The 16619-nt window shown below is 39.7% G+C and overlaps 1 long non-coding RNA gene across 3 annotated transcripts; it reads left to right on the top strand.

Annotated features, from left to right (window-relative positions):
• Nucleotides 1-76: 76 nt before the first annotated feature.
• On the top strand, nt 77-16128 carry LOC125323494. 3 transcript variants are annotated; one of them, XR_007202533.1, is made up of 3 exons: nt 77-819; nt 903-4438; nt 15997-16128. It is a non-coding gene; the product is annotated as an uncharacterized LOC125323494 (long non-coding RNA). The 3 variants fall into 3 exon arrangements; XR_007202532.1 differs by lacking the exon at nt 15997-16128 and adding an exon at nt 4618-15738; XR_007202534.1 differs by lacking the exon at nt 15997-16128 and adding an exon at nt 14282-15738.
• The last annotated feature ends 491 nt before the right edge of the window (nt 16129-16619 follow it).

Raw genomic sequence — 16619 nt, forward strand, 5'->3', positions numbered from 1 at the left:
GCAAGCAGCGCTGGCGCGGGGCGGAGCGGGCGGGGGCTCTCACATCCGGGTCCTCCGCCGCGCCGGGGGGTGGGGCGAGGCCGTGACGTCATCTGGGGAGGTGGAAGCGCAAAATGGCCGTGAGGCGATTGTCGAGTCGTGAGGGGCCGAAGAGATTTTGAGCCCAGTCGTCAACCCGGCATTGCCACTGTAACCTCTAAACTCCTAAACCACTAAATTACATCGCTCAGCGCAAAATCCAGGCGCCTCTTGAACACCTCCAGGGATGGTAACTCCACCACCTCCCTCGGCAGCCCACTCCAATGTCTGACCACCAGACCAGTGAAAAAACTTTTTGTTCTAATATCTAATCCCAATCTCCCCTGTCTCATCTTGAAGTCATTTTCTGAGGTCCTCTCACTGCAGACAGGGTAGAAGAGGCCGGACTCCAACTAGTTGGAGAGAGAGAGATAAGGTCCTCCCTGAGCTTCCTCCAGGCTAAACTTAGCCCAGGTCCTTCAGCCGCTCCTCATAGGCGCGTGGGGAAAAGACGATTTTTGGGGCTGCTGTGCTGCCAGCACGTCCCTTTTAGTAGGCCTTTTGTGTTGAATGTTACTACAAAACACAACTTTTTCTTTTTTCTTTTTGCTACTAAACCAGGACTGATTCAGGATGATGGCATACACTTTCTTCCTCCCTTTATGTATGATTTGACAGATCAACATGTGATTGTTTTCAGTGCTGGGCCTGGCCAAATGTGGTTGTGTGGTGGCAGTGAATGGCCTGAAAAGTCTTGAAAAGGGCTCCAAGGTTGTGGATTTCCTGACCTGTGCAGCAGATGTAAGTACAAAAATACCTCAATAAACCCGAGGTTTATTGCTACTACAGCTACTGGTGCTAACAAGTTATCTTTGCTCCTTCAGGTCTCTGCCCAGGGAAAGGTTCCCTCAGGGAAACTGCCAGAGCTGCTGGTCGTCCTTGTTCTCCCAAACACCCTCTGCTAAGGCTGGTCTCCCTCAGCTATAACGTCTATATATGCTATTATTACATAATTCTTTTATATATATTTATGTGTGTGTATGTATGTATTTTTGTAAAGCTGTGCTGCTGGAGCCCTTGCTGCTCAAGCTTCCTCGTGTGACTTCTGCTTTCTGCAAAAGGGGAAAAAAAAAAATCCATGCAGGGAGAAAGCTCTGTGCAAGGAGGCCTTTGGAAGCGTGGCTTTGAGAGGTGCCTGCTCTCCCTGTGTTCTGGCTGTTATTTTCCTCAGGTTTTTAATGTTATATTGCAAGAGTCTATCCAGGCTTGAAGCTGCTTGGTAAAGAGTCACAGAGTATTTAGTGTTTGTTGGAAGGGACCTCTGGAGATCGTCTAGTCCAACCCCCATATTTAACAGATTCTTAGAGTATGGTGTTTCAGTACTGTTAATCGTTAATTATGCAAAACTAAAGGAATTGTGCAGTGATGAGATAATCCTTAAAAGTGTATGCATGTATCTTTGTGGTTTCATGCCAGCTTTGTACCCTGCATAGTCTACAAAATAAAATGACTGAGCTGAATGCAAACTCAGATGAAAGATGTAGTCTCAGTAACCCCTTTGAGACAAGATTTAGGGCACTGCAACTGCTTGCATAAGTAAGGCTGACCCTCGGGGAGTGATCTCTATATATTGTGAAGTTTTAAGTAGGCCAGATGACACCTTTAAAAACCTCTGTAAAGGGTAAGATAAAATAGGTAATAAAGAGGGTGTGATTTCACATTTCCTTTGCTGTTTTTGCCTTTCTGTCCTCTCTTTGATAAATGGGTTTATTTTGGAGCACCATGACACAGCGCATAACACTGTAACAAATTAGGTGGTGCTGTGAAAATAATAATTATGTATTGTTGTGTTAATACTGCCAAAGAGAAGACTCGGTACCATGTTGATGTTGTTTTTCAGGCGTTTGTTACTTGGCTCACAATAGCTAGACACTTTGCCAGGGAAATGCAAATTAATTCTGCCAAGTTCAAGGTGAATGGTGAGCTAATTCGTGGGGGAAGGGAAGACTGGATTAATGCTTTAAAACCAGGCTAATTTTTTAGGACCGTAGCTGAGAGCCTGAGCTTTCCAGTCTAAAATGGTAATTTCCTCTCCCTTCAGCTCCTTCTGGAAAAGGTACTGCCTCTTCACTATTTTTGGGAGCCTAAGCTGATCAAAGATTAGCAAAGGTTACCTTAAGAGTTCATAGAGAAACCTGGAATCTTGAAATTAAATGCACAAATGCTAAGAGGAATGGGAATCTCCCATAGGGAAGCCTGCTTAGGGACCTAAATAAATGAAGGGTGACTGTGCAGTTCAAGAACACATCAAAAAGTTGTTCTGTTCTAGAAGACTGAAGCAAAGCAGAACAATAACTGTGCAGTTCTTAGAAACTGTTAATGACTGACGAATGTTCTGTTGCCAAACTGATATGCAGCAAGGGGGAAGCTTGAACAGGAAGAACCAAGAGTGGATCAGGGAGATGGCACAGAAAAGTCTGGCAAAAGCAACTAAATAAAGGTGGTGGTGATAAGTGAAACTGAATAGTGGCAATTTGCACCAGAAGAAAACAAAACAAGCACTAGAACATAAGTGTAAGCTTTGAGTTAATAACAAATCAGCAAAACAGGCTGGTGAGAACCTGAGCCTGGCCACAGTGGGAGGTTATATATCAGAATATGATCTAGTCCAGGGAAGGAATTTTCTGCCTGTTTTTATTAACAGATACAGATGGTTAGGATGTCTCTTCTTTTGAGGGGAAAAAACCCTAATTGATAGGATGTCTAGGAATAAAATACTCCCAGATTTCACTCAAAGTTAGCATTAAAACTGACTGGCCTCTAGCCAAAAAATAATAACTTGAGATCTCCAAAAGAAAAAGGAATTCTTATGTAAAACAGTCCTGCTCCTTGCATCTCTGTCATTGCAGCTGTATCTAGCAGATGCAAATCTGGAGTAAAATCAGCTAAATTAAATTGAAGGAGGCTAGAATTTCTATTGCATAATGTAATGAGACTAAAATAAACAGAAATAAGGAACATAATACCTTATTTGTTACCTTTTTAAGTTCCAAGTAGAGAGAGCCAAGAACTTAGGAAAATACAATATTAATCTTGTAATGCAGTTATGTCACTGATAATAGTTTTGAACCTCTAGATGCAGTACAAAGAAGAACTACTGCAGTTTTAATTCCCTTTTCTTTTGTTTGAATCTGTCCAAGTTGCTTTTTTTTTATATCTAACTTCTAAAAGAAGTTAAAAATGAAGCATGGCATTTATTAGTGTGTAGGTGAGAGTCTGTAGAAAACCATGACTTGCATTCAACACTTTGCATTATGTTACCTATATTTCTGACTTTTTTTGCAAATATTGATGTGATTTTTTTTAGAGTAAGTTTCAGACAATGCTTTGTATTTTCTGCTGTTAGTAAAGCTCATAATTGCAGCATAATTGCAGCCATTCAAACTAGGATCATAGCATCATGGAATCATTTGGATTGGAAGGGACCTTTAAGGGCCACTTAGTCCAGCCATGGGCCATCTATGTCCACTGTAAGCAGGGACGTCTTCAACTAGACCAGGTTGTTCAGGGCCTGGTCCAATCTGACTTTGAGTATTCCCAGGGATGGGCCCTCCACCACCCCTCTGGGCCACCTACTCCAGGGTTTTACCATCCTCACTGTAAAAAACATCTGTGTCTCCATGTAAATGGAAACTGATTAAGCTACAGGTAAATATGTTAACTCTGTACCTGTTTGGGATCTTCAGTGTTACTAACCATTATGATGTGGCTTGCACAGTGCTTGACCTAATGCCTGGAAAAACAGTTTCTGTGCTCCTGCTTATGTGTCTGGACTCTAGCTCATTTCACAGCATGCTTCTTTGAAAGTGCTGTTTGTGATGCAGTAACTGTCTCAAAGTTTTGAGGGTTTTTTAATACAGCATGTGTCTTTGATGTCCTGAGCATATCCTTCTTTGTCTTGCCTTGCACTAGTCTTCATATTAACAATCCTGACTCACAAACCTTGCTGGATGCAATTTGTAAGAAGCATTCCCCTCTCTGTTAACCCAGGGTTAGAGCTGCCACCTAATTAAATAATCTTCTGTCCTGACCCTTAACAGGCTGTAAGCAGCTTTTCCCAGCAAGGCAGGTAAACTCTTGGGACAGTGCAATAAAGCTTGAAAATACGCTATTTTTAAGCATGTTTGTGTGTTCATATGTGCTCTAGTAGTGTTTTATAAAAATCAATAAACTCTTATTCTTCTGTAATTCTGTAGAAGGAAGAAAGGAAAGCAACCTTTTATGAACTGGCTTGGAGAGAAAGTGCTTTCAGTTACAGCAGGCAAGGGAGGCTGTACTTTATCAGCAAAAGAGGAAGCCTTTTCAGATAGAAATGAAAACTGTCCTTTCTCAGCATGTTTGAATTGCCCTGTTAGTGCAGGTAGGTCCTGAACTCTTCATATCTGTAAAACCAGTGCACCATATTGATTCATTGTTTCAATTGTAATAAAAAAATAATAAGCAAATCTAAAGATACAATACTGACTAGAACTGACAAATGGTTGGAAAGAGAATGTGTCTCTTATTGTATCTCTCTTAGTCCTACATCTGTCTTTTCAGTTGAAAGAAATCAAAGGGAATCTGTCCTTATTTTCTCACGTATCTGTGAGACCATGTATAAATTGCCAAGACTTGGGAGGAAAGGGAGATGATACTTTTCAGATCCATTAAGGCACAGCTGAAAAAACTGATCTAATGAAAGACCAGAAGAATGATGTGGGCCACAGGAGCCTTGTGAAGCTGTAAATAATAGGGTGAATTTTAGTTAACCATTGGTTTATTTTGCGTCACTGTGGGATGCTGGATTTCAAACTGCTAGAAGAGGTACAGATGTACAGTTGTCTCTTGCATATGTGCATTTACTGAAACAGTGTTTGTAAATGCTTCTGATCTGTGGATCTTGGTGCCCAAGGTGCTGTGAATTAAATGATTGTAGGATTATTTCTTTTCAGCTCTTGTTGGTCATTAACAGCCCCTAAAGACTTGAAGCCACAAACTGAAAATCCTTACAAGAAACCTTTTGGGTTTTTCTTAACTGCATTATGAAGAGAGGCCTTCTGATTTCCTAAACTTACTGCCAGTTCTGACTAGGATAAACTGGGGATAAAAATGCTTTCTTTGTCTTTGTCATTGTGCCTATAATAATCACATTACCAGATAGCTCTCTGCAGAACAATACGGAAACAATTTGCAAGAAAGCTTGAGACTAGGAGGTTGTATTTTTCTTGAGACTCTGCAGTTAGCATAATACTTTCATGTAGAGATCTTGTTTGCCTAGCAGTTTTTAAGAATTCCTGATGGCATCCAGCTGTAGCTGGGGTTGGTATAATTGGCTGCTTTTTTTCTGAAGACATTTCTTCTGGGGAGCTGTTACGGGTTGACTGCTCAAAGACCTTGCAACAAATGGAGGCAAGTGCTGGAGTACAGTGTTTGATTTTTTTTTTTTTTTTTTTTTCCCACTTATGTGCTTGTTTACCACCTTTGCAAAGGCTTATTTATTTTGCTTAATTCTGCTAGAGATACACATGTATCACTCTGACTGGCAAAGTTCTTATCTTCCTGCAGTAGCTGATAAGGCTGTAGAGACTGGCCTGCACGGGTTGTTAATGAGCTATTAATGTATGTAACTCCAATATTGTAGAAACAATCTCTTCAATTACTGTTTTATCACTGGTCATGTATTGGCTGACTGGTTCAGGTTTGGGCCAGTGCAAATGTTGAAAGTGATGACTCAGGCAGCAAACTAGACTAATGACTTAATGGCAAAACAACAATCTAAACTAAAACTATGCCAAAAGGTTTTTATTTGTTCATTGTCTTTCTTGTAGCAGAGAAAAAAGGAGGGAATTACTTGGTTGCTGATCCTCTAACAGTTTGAGTTGGGGACAAATTTTGAATACCAGTTAGTAACCTGACTGTTTCAAAACAAATCAGAATACATGTTGTTCTGTGGAGTACCTTTTAACATATCAGTATGTGTTGTGGGGAGTTAATTAGTGCAAGGTTCTGTGTCTATTAACCTCTTTTTGTTGTCATGGAGGGGAAAAACAATTGCATTAAGAAATGCTGTCTGTGGTGTGATATGTTAAATTGCATCTAGGTTAGTTGTACATTTTTCTACAGCTTTTACTGCTATGATCTCTGTGCTCATGTAATCTGTTTTCATTTGCAGTGCAGTCAGCAGTATGAAAAATTAAGTAGCATGTTAGAGCTTTCAAGGAAAACATGATGCAGCATGATCACGTATATTAATGTAAACGTTCAGAGCCCTTTAGCTGAAGCAATGAAACCACACTGAGGGAGTCACTGGTATGTGGAATTCTCTCCTCAGAGCTGCTGTTCTGTGCAGAGACTCTTGGGAGTGCAGATTGAGGACTGTGTGGTTTGTCATTGAGGGAGTATAACCCCATTCGCCATTTAGATATGTTTGCCACAGGATGGGATTTTTTTCTTTCCCAGAGAATTCAGAAGGTGGTATCATTTTCTCAAGGTGCAAAGCACCTGGTCTATCAGCCATGCCTGTTGTCAGTGTTTGGATCAACACTGGATACCGACTTTTTCTTATCATGGTAGTATTCAGGTATTTTGCACCTGCAGCACAGGACTAGAAAATCACCTCAGCTCTTTAGTGGTGGGTGGAAGTTTCAGTGGAAAGTGAAATTACACTCAAGATGCTGGGTGGGGACTCTGTGTTTTGTTCACATAAAACAGCTTCCAGAATCCCAAGCGTTTAGACTTCCTAGGTTTTATGCTTGGTCTTTGCACTTGTAGCATAGTATGGTTACCCAAGGAGTCATAAATAGGTTTAGCTTCCTGTGATCCTCTTCCTCCTTAGAGGTAGATGACAGACTGCAACTTTTTTGCAGTGTGTGTCACTAAAGCTACTGGGAGCTCTTGCTTTGCACTGAAGTTAAAGAATCTATTACAGGAATTAAAAATTGGCTGGACTTGCTGTTGATCTCTGTTAATCCGAAGATTTTGAGTGATTTAAGTCTTTGGACTTCATCTTGCAGAAGACTGACTAATTAAAAGGGGCACTTGCCAGGGATGGTGTGCAGCTTATTACACTGGTACAAGTGTTAAGTCATGGTGCTTTTGCCTCCTACTTATATGGCAAAGTACCATCAAGTTTCTGGTGTGGAACTGATTTATAACTTCAGTAGATTTAATATCATCTTCTGATCCATCATGCTGTTCCTGAACTCTCCCTCAAGAAAAAAGTAGAAATTTTCCTTTTCTGAAAGGACCTGCAATGTTTCCAGAGGAGATTTCAAAAATCAGAATAAAGACACTTTCTCTTATTTTCCTATCAAAATTCCTGCTGATTCTGTCTCCCTGCAGACAAAATGTAGTATGCATAATGACAGTGAGGTTCCTAAGTAAATACCATGAAATTTTGTGTATCTTAGTCATACAGTGCTATTTTTCTTTCCTCTGTCAATAGGGAAGAATACTGCTCTCTGAAAATTGTGTTTTTTTTTTTTTTTTTTTTTTTTTTTTTTTTTTGCAGCCTGCTTTGCACACTGAAAATAGTTCAGATTTTGTACTGTAAAGCACCACCACTAGAATTTTGCTGAAGCCCAAACAATTTTCCACTGGATGATAATATCCTTAAATTTATTGTCCCTAGTTTATGCAGCATGTGTTTTACAAGAGATACTCCAGGCTGTCCTCAATGTGAAATCTAGTTTCAAAAAACCCACTTCTGTAGGCCTTGTCTGTGGCAGGAACAATAAGGCCAGTAATGATTCTAATGCTTTTCAGCTGGTGGGGAATGCAACAGAACATTTTGTGACTTTGGATCATGTGTTTATGCATAAATAACCAAAAAGAGGCTTAAGAGAACAGTATCAGAAAAAAAATAGTGCCAATTATTAGTTATCAGGGTAGTACTAATGAGATGAGACTGCGTTGAAAAAAATTTTATAGTCTTGTAAAGAACTTCAACTTTGTCTTTTTCCATTCAGTTGAAGTTGTCATATGACCCTTTCTGCAGATTTAGGAACAGCTGGTAAATTTGCAGAGGAGAGTTAATGCCCAGGGAAGTAAGGTATGCACTTGCACCGCACAATGCCATGAGAGCTTTGTGCTGCATGTAAATCTCGGTATTAAAAAAATATGGAAACTTGTTCAATGTTGCAGTAAGCATGTTACTAATGCTATGACTGCATGGGTTAAAACTGACAAAGATTTACTGACGTGTATCCAGTTCTGTTGAATCTGCTGGGACCCAGTATTACCGGGGTAAGTGCAGCCTGTGGAGTTGCAGTCAGTGTCTTTTTCCTGTTATAGCTCACATCAATTTTGGACTAGAAGAAACAACACTATAGTGGCTTTTTGGTCAACATAATTTGCAGTTTTCTAGCTGACTTATGCTCACAGGAGTATTTTGCTACCTTCCCAGAGCTAAATGTGTAGGATGTGTCTGGGAAATGTTTATGTTATGTCCCTCTTGCAAATAGAAACCATTCTGAGCACCACCCTCATGGCACAGTGAGGCAACATGCTACTTCCTGATTCTGACATCCGTAGCAAAGAATAAACACAGGTTATCAATACTCTCTTGTCCTGCTGCATATGACCTCTCCAGCTCTAGCAGTACTTAAACTCAGGAGCAAGCAGCTGAAAGCTTTCATTCTCTGCATCCTGTAATCATACTCAGGGATGGAAGGGACTAATTAATGCCTGAATACCAGGGAATACATACCCAGTCTGATCAAATGCAGCAGCAGTTAGCACTGGATTTAGCTTAAGGTCAGGGAAGAGAGAAGGGATGCTGTTAGGGTGAAGGAGTAGTCTGTAATCTTCTTGGTAGTGAAACCCAATCTCCCTCTCCTGACCAGGTCAGTCTATATGGGTAGCACACCAGATATGCCCACATCTGGTACAGTGAGAGAATTTGTCTGGCATGTATGGAGGATTCTACTTTTTCTCACACATGTAAATGGAGATCTACATTTCATGTTGAACAACCTGCAGCCCTTCTTGTGTGGGCTGTTAGCTTTTTTTTTAAGCACTGCTGTTCTGAGTGCAATAAATAGAGCATATTTTAGATTAATTCTCCAGAGAAACAATTTTCAGTATAACCTGGTTTTCAACACTCAAAAGCCTTTGGATATAGCCTAAAGCTGTTGTAAACACTGGGAGGTAAGAGCCTTTGAAATAGCTGTGTGGAGTAAGCAGTGTTTTAAAAACAAAACAAAAAACTTCCCCAGATATGAGCTGTGTTGCAAATTTCTGCAAATTTCTGAGTGACCCTGCAAATGGACTTTTTAAAGAGGAAATGCTGCTACACGATCAAGGTCCCCGAAGGTGCTAAAAAAGAGCAGCAAATGTATAAAGCCAGTAAAGCTTGAGGTATTAAGATAAAAAACATCCATCATTGAAGCAGTCAGGGCTCCCCTTTTAACAGTATATCTTGATGTTACAGTGTTCAATTATGTACCTAGTTTGTATAATCATTAAGGAAGAACTAGCCTCACAGTGTAAATCCTTTAGTTTATTGGTATTTTAGTAACATACAGTACACATTTTACTGCTCAAATGGTTAATTTGTTCGTGATGATGGTTGTTTATGTTGTTCTGAGCCTGTGGGTGTTCACTCTGACTGAATGCATACATGTGTAGATGTATGTTGTAGAACATGATGAAACCTTGAAGTACTCAGTTCTTGGCATCATAGTAGCCTGTTTAAGTATTTGCTCAAGATCTACATTCATGAGTAGCCAGCTTTGAGGCTTCTCCTGCATATCTCATGACAGTTTTGGGATACTTATATTTTGAGAGAGTTTGGACTGGAGTAACTCTGCAGATAACTTCCAGTTAAGGTATACCAGCTTCTCAGGGATTGTCTAGTTTCACTGAGCAGTGAGGCTGAGCTGGAAGCATGCTGCATCCCTGAGCAGACCAGTGAAAAGCTGTTGCTGTGGGCAGCCCCTCTTGCTCACTCCCTTAGAGCTAATGTATAGGCTCTGCAGCATCCTTAATTGTCCCCAGGTGGTGTGTGGTCCTGTTCAGAAATCACACCTTGGTCAATTGTATCCTCAACTGTAGTCAAGTGCTCTGGCCTGCAGCTGTTGTGATGAAGACCAGAGAACAGGTCCAGACATTTTATCTGCACAAGGTTTAGCTTGCACCCTGATACTGCTCGTCTGGTTTATGGGATCACTAAGTACTGGAATATTAAGTTTCTTGTGGAGCTTGGGATGCCAAATCTTGATCAGGACCACAGTGATTTTTTTGCTGCAACTATTAAGCATCAGTGAGGTTGATAAGTGATAATCCTGATACCTAAGACAAGTGTTCTAGTGCACATGCTTTTCTGGATATCATTTTGGGAACACCTCCACTAATACTCAGTTTACACCACTGAGCTGAAATAGAGGGTTTTTAACACCAGATTTGTCATTCATTTTCTATGCGACCGTACACATGAGGTATCTCAGGTGGACATGTAGACTTTAGGCCCTCTTTTGAAATGTCCTCTTTGAAGGGCAATAGGTGGAGGATTCAGAAATTCTTACACAAATGCATAGTGTATTTATATGTGCATTGTTATTTACATAGCATAATCCATATTTAACTTACCGAAAAGTACATGATATTAAAATATGGTAAATTCAACCTTGCTTGACCTGTCCAGCCTAAATACTTTTTTGTAGAGGAAAAATGGAAAGAACAAAAGGATTCTTACTGACTTATAAAAGTTTCAAAATGTAATGTCATCAGTGTTAGATAAACTTTTGTATCTGCATAGAAGAGATAGACAAGCTCACTAATGAAATTTCAGGTATTAAAAGCAAGACAAATCTTAAAAGCTGCTTTTTTCTTTTTTTGTTGTTGTTTGTTTTGGGTTTGTTTTGGTTTTTTGTTTGCTTTTCTTGTTTTTGTGCGGGGGTTTCTTGTTCGGTTTGGTTTTGGTTTGGTGGGGTTTTTTTTGGTTTTTTTGGTGCTACAGCCTAAATTGACTGTGATTCCAGTAAAGGTATTCAACTAAACTCTCTACTGTTTTATGTATAATTGAAAACAGGATCCTTAAGACTGTATCATAAAGGTTGGAAACAAAAATATTAAAGGTATTGATAAAAAAAAAAAAAAAACCACAACAAACAAAACACTTTGAAATTGCTTTGCTGCACAATAGTCAATTTACCAGACTCTCAGCACAGCCAGTAGCTCTAGTGTCTGTGTTTGGGGATGTCTGGTCCCTTGCTTTGGATTATCTTGTAAACGTATGTTTTGTGAATTAATAGTAACACATGGCTTTTAATGATAAAAGGACATTTAGTTTGACTTAATTATCTAGTTACTGCCTTTTGCAATAACACACTGCTTCCTGTAGCTAAACACTCAATTGAAACGAAGATAACTTATACAAATACGTAAATGTTTATCACTTAAAATTCCCTTGATAAAAGATGCTTAAGCTGTAAACCTTGGTGTTTGAGAAGGTATTTTAAAATTTGGATGGTTTCTGAAGAGATAATCAGATTCTAAGCCAAGTTTCTTCCCTCGAATACCTGCATTGTCTTCAGTAATAAATTTGCATGCAAACTGGAGGAAGGCATTTGGCCTATTCTTAGAGCAAGTCAAAATTATGCTCTGCTTCTTGATGATCAGCTGTACATCTTCCCTTTATATCTTGTGTATCAACAAGTGCAGGGCACTGAAGAAACTCTTTGCCTTGGAGAAACTTACAGCCTATATGTAAAGAATAACTAAATGTTATTCTATGAGTTTATTAGGGTTAGGAACTCGCTATTCCTTACCAGTAGGTTGTAGTGTGTGGGTAGATAGCAGGTGTGTGCATTGGCTCCTGCCATGCTGCTGGAAAAGGAACTATATCATTGGTTTTGCCCTTCTTACTGCAAGTTTCCCACATATGATCTGCTTGTATGAACCTGCATGTCTCTGCTTCCTAACTCAGTTCTTAAAATATTATCTCTCATAGCTTAAACACTTCATGTAGCTGAGCTTTTTGTAAAGTTAATTTATCAAGCAGTTGGGCTGGGGAGAGAATACACATGTAGTTATGTTGGCAGACTGGAGAATGAATAAAAATTTCAGTCAAAGAAAAGAGCTGTATTAGGTGACTGGGACTAGAAGCCTCTTTACTTGCCCAGTGTCACCAAAGCACCATTTCTAACCACCAGTCAGTCATTGGTGTCGATTGGGTGGATAAAGCTTGATTTTGTTATCACACTTGAGACCAGGGCTGGATCTGGGTCAGGCTGAGAGTCAGAGGACTGTAGTGCATATGGATATGCAAGAGCTGGCAACAGATGGTATCATAGTGGGAAGAAAGAGACAGCTCATCAGCTGGCAATGTTTCTGCTGCATTTTGTCAATTATTTCTTTTTCTTCAGGGAAGAATTCAGTGTTTGGTTAAGTTTTGTTGTTAGTTTTTATAGTTATTGATCCTAAGAAATCGTCCGCTCTGAACTTAGTATTCCTTTATTTTAAGGCCATTTGATATCCTAAGTAATATGATTAGTGCTCACATTTAAGACTGTATTTTCTTAGTTAAAAAAAAAGCGCCCAAGTTACATGTAAATATTGTGGCAAAGGGTTCCCCAAAACCCTGAGCAGAATATTAATCTTTGTGGCAGATGGTTCTACAGTAATTGCTGATTCATAGTCTTTTGAAAAAGGAAGTAAGCTACTAATGAGTTTATGGACTAAGCATTTTGACTAAATTAACTTCTTTATATCAGCATATTGCATTTGCAGTAAGCTTAGAGTTAGAAAATACTGCTTATATTTTACAAGTAGGATTGACTTAATTTAGTGATTGCATGGAAGAAAAGGACTCATACATTAGTTTTTCATTCAGTAATATATCTTAGGTTTTCTTAAACAAGAAGATAGTTTTATTAATCATTCCTGTTTTTCTTAAGCAAAACCCTAAAATGTTTAAAACCAAGCATTAGCTTATTTTGTAGGGCATTTACAGTGGGGTTTTCAGAAGAGGTGGGTTTCTCATCGACTAATTTTTTTTTTTTAAATTTTTGCTATAGATTTAAATTATTATTAACTTGTGGACGAATAATAGTGCTTCTTAAGCTTTAAAATTTTAATTTGTTTTTACATCTATTTAATGAAAAAAATATGAGTAGCTGCCTGTGAGAAGGATGACTGCTTTCTTGAAGGGATAATTTAACTAATTATATATAAACATTTATTCCATGCTTATCACCATAGTAACTGAGGCCTCAAGTCAGTGTGCTTTGCTGAGCAGGGTTGCAAATGCTGTAGTGAGCCAAGGCCTGAACTTCTGTATGAAAATACAGTTTCACATTTTGTTGAGGCACAGCTAATCCCTGCTACACCTTTTTGGCCTCATGTCACTATTTGTATTCCCGGGGCTGCAAGCATGGAAGAAACCTGGGAGTTAATGTGTCTGAAAATTAACCTCCCTGAAAATTAGTGTGCACCAAATCATCCTTCTGATCTGCTCAAGCATGTGACTGTATGACCACTAGTGAGCCACTGGGGAGAGTCAGGAACATGTGATTGTGATAAGTGTGGGGAGAGACAGCTAAAAATTAATCTGATTACAAAGCTGCTCTGGAAGCCACTTGTTTAGGGCCTGACTATGCTGTAGCTGAAATTGTTGAAAAATTGTTGGGTTGGGAATTTAGCCAGTTTAAGTGAGGAAATTATCTGACCAATATTAATTTTGAAGTGCTTATTGTGACTTTAGAAGTATATCCCTGAGCCAAGTATCTACTTGGTCCTGTTCTGAGAATGGAAGATGCTATCAGGATTGACTTTTGGTGTCTCTTCCCATATGCTGACCTCTGACAACTGGCCACAGAATTTTATCCGAATGTTCACTTCAGGGATTGTTACAATTAAGTTACTGCATCTCTTTATTTTCATCTTCTTTTTATCTGTACCTAGACAATTGCTGTCAGAGAAACCTCATCTTTTTACTTCAGCTTTCATTTTGACAGCAGCAAGGGTAGTACTAGCTATTTCTGCAGGCTGTTTGTAAGTAAATCTCAGATGTATTCATGTTTCAGATGCTCCTTCTGCCTTATAAAACATGGCAATAGTATGTGTTTTATAACTATAAAGCTTTAGAAACTCAGACTTCAAAACTCTGAAAGACTTTAAAACATTTATCCTAAAAAACTTGATGAAGGCTTTTACTTTTTATCTGCTACATTAACCAGGCCGTCATTTTGAGCCTTTAAAATTACAGTGCCATTTTATTTTCCAGTGCGCTTTAGATCATCACTTCACCATCCAAGGTCCTGATTCCACAGAGACTTGCACACTTGTTTAACAACGCATGTTTCAAACAATACTACTGATTTATTACTCTTCATTTACTGTTACCTGATTTGAAGACAATCAGACAAATCAGGGACATCAGCATTAATTCTGCAGTATTTGCAAACAGAGAAATTATTTGCAGGTGTAGCACAGCACTGCAGTTAATCACACTTGCAAACTGCAGTATGAAGTGTGATCTTGTATAGCCATTTATAGCCTGAGTTTTCAAGAGCTGTAACTCTGCTTTTGGCTTGGCTACCTTCCATGGCTGTTGTAGATTACATTTGCAATCAAGTTGTTGCCAAACTTCCACTCAGTGTTAAGGTCATGTTTACTACTGCGCAGCTGCATAGTGAAGAGTTGCAGTAAAAGCAAAATAAACTTAAGACTATTTGAAGAGCAGCTCTCTATGGGATTGGAGAGCAAGTGGATGTTGGGCAGAAGCTCAAATTGACTGTGGACGAAAGCAGAATATTTTTGGCAGCATTTAAATTTTACTGTTTCATTATAGCTGATGTGTCCTTGACTGCAGCTCTAATAAAAACAACTTGTGCGTGTTCTGAGTACTGTTTAAAAAGAACATAGATGTAAGAAAACTGGAGTCTGTAACTCTCCGTATGTGGTGTTGGAATGGTGCAAGGTTTTCATCTATTAGCCAGAGTGAGTAGCCTTCTAAAAACCCTAAAAAGAACCTAAAACCATTAAATTTCTGGCACTGCTCATGAAAAGAATGCTGTTGGAACACTTAAGGTCCTGTTACTTTTACAGGGAATGGCTACAAAGGCTAAATGTGGTCCTCCCAGATGAAGGGTTAAAGTATACTACAAATGAGCTGCAATGGAGCTTTAATTATGATTTAACTGTTCTGAATTAGACACCCACACCCATATTCCCTTTTTGTGTTTTAAAATCTTGTAGATGGATGCATTTTTGCTGGTGTGAATGCCAGTAACTCTTTGAGCTTAAAAAAAATGCAAAATCCAAAAACCACGGCTGGGGAGGGACTATTACTGCCACTGACATTCTGACACACATCTTTTAGCTAGCTTTAAGTAACGAGGTGTATGCAGTAACGATCAGCTGCACTTGACAAGCAAAATTCTCCACAATACTAAGTTTCCTGTGTGAAAACAGACCACAGAGCAGAGGAGAAGGATTTTTGTATTATCCTTACATGAGGAAAGAGACAGGTTTATATCTTTTGTTAACACCAAAAATCCATAGAGGAGCAACACCTTATTGTCCCACCTGTATAAAAGCTTCAGCTGGAATTCTCAACTTTTTAAAGAGTCAGTCAATCAAATGTAGAATACTAGTGTGCAGGAAACCTGTAGATACAAAAATGCTGCTAGCGAGGATTTTCTTGCTATTTTCTAAGTCCGTGAGAGACTTTTCTCTCTCACAGAAGAGGTAGCAGAGTATGTAAACAACAAAGCCACCTGCAACCTTGAAAAATCTTGTTTATGGTATAGTAGAAAAATATTTTGACAATGGATCTTTTGGGATTTTAGCCAATCACCCCAAGGGGTGGCTGATCCTTTGTCCAATTAGACTATGAACAAAAAAGTCTATAAAATAGTTTGAAAAATAAATAAATCAATCTTGCTGCACAATTCCTGCCTGCTGGATCTTCTCTCCTCCTCCTCCCTATGGCTGCAGGACATGATGATACACCCTAGGGCCCAGGCCTGCGTTAATATTTGGTGACCCTGACATGATCTGCACTCTCTGACGTGTCCTGCTGCTGCGAGGCAAGCCGAATTTCTCTAGAGGTACGCTGTTCCCCTTCCCCCCCAGGACCGGGAGGTCCGACGTGACTGAGAAATGGCGAACAGCGGCTCACAAACCGGCACTGTGGTAATGGTCTGGAAAGGTGTGTTTAGCAAAATGCACACCTCCATTTCTGAAAACTCAGTTCGGGAATTATTAGATTGGGCTACCTTAAAAGGGATTTCCATGGACAGAGATACTGCCCTGGACTTTGCCTTATGGCAGGAACTTGGCTGTGCTGTCCGGCACGAACTCCCGTGTGGGGACCCAGCAGCATTACAATTATACCAGACCTGGCGTTCGTTATTTATTCTGCTGACAGACCTTGACTGTACCAGCTGAGGTGGCTCGCCTATTTCGGTGATGAGTGATGGAGGAATGTCCAAGGGGGCAAGTGATGGTGAATCCAAAAAAACACCCTCGGCTCCACAGACAGAGCCTGCGCTGCCTTGCCCTGCACAGTCGCAGGACTCCGCGGCCCCCAGGGACCCTGTGCCGGCAGAGGCGGGGAT

Source organism: Corvus hawaiiensis, chromosome 3, assembly GCF_020740725.1.
Source record: "Corvus hawaiiensis isolate bCorHaw1 chromosome 3, bCorHaw1.pri.cur, whole genome shotgun sequence".
Taxonomy (NCBI): Eukaryota; Metazoa; Chordata; class Aves; order Passeriformes; family Corvidae; genus Corvus; species Corvus hawaiiensis.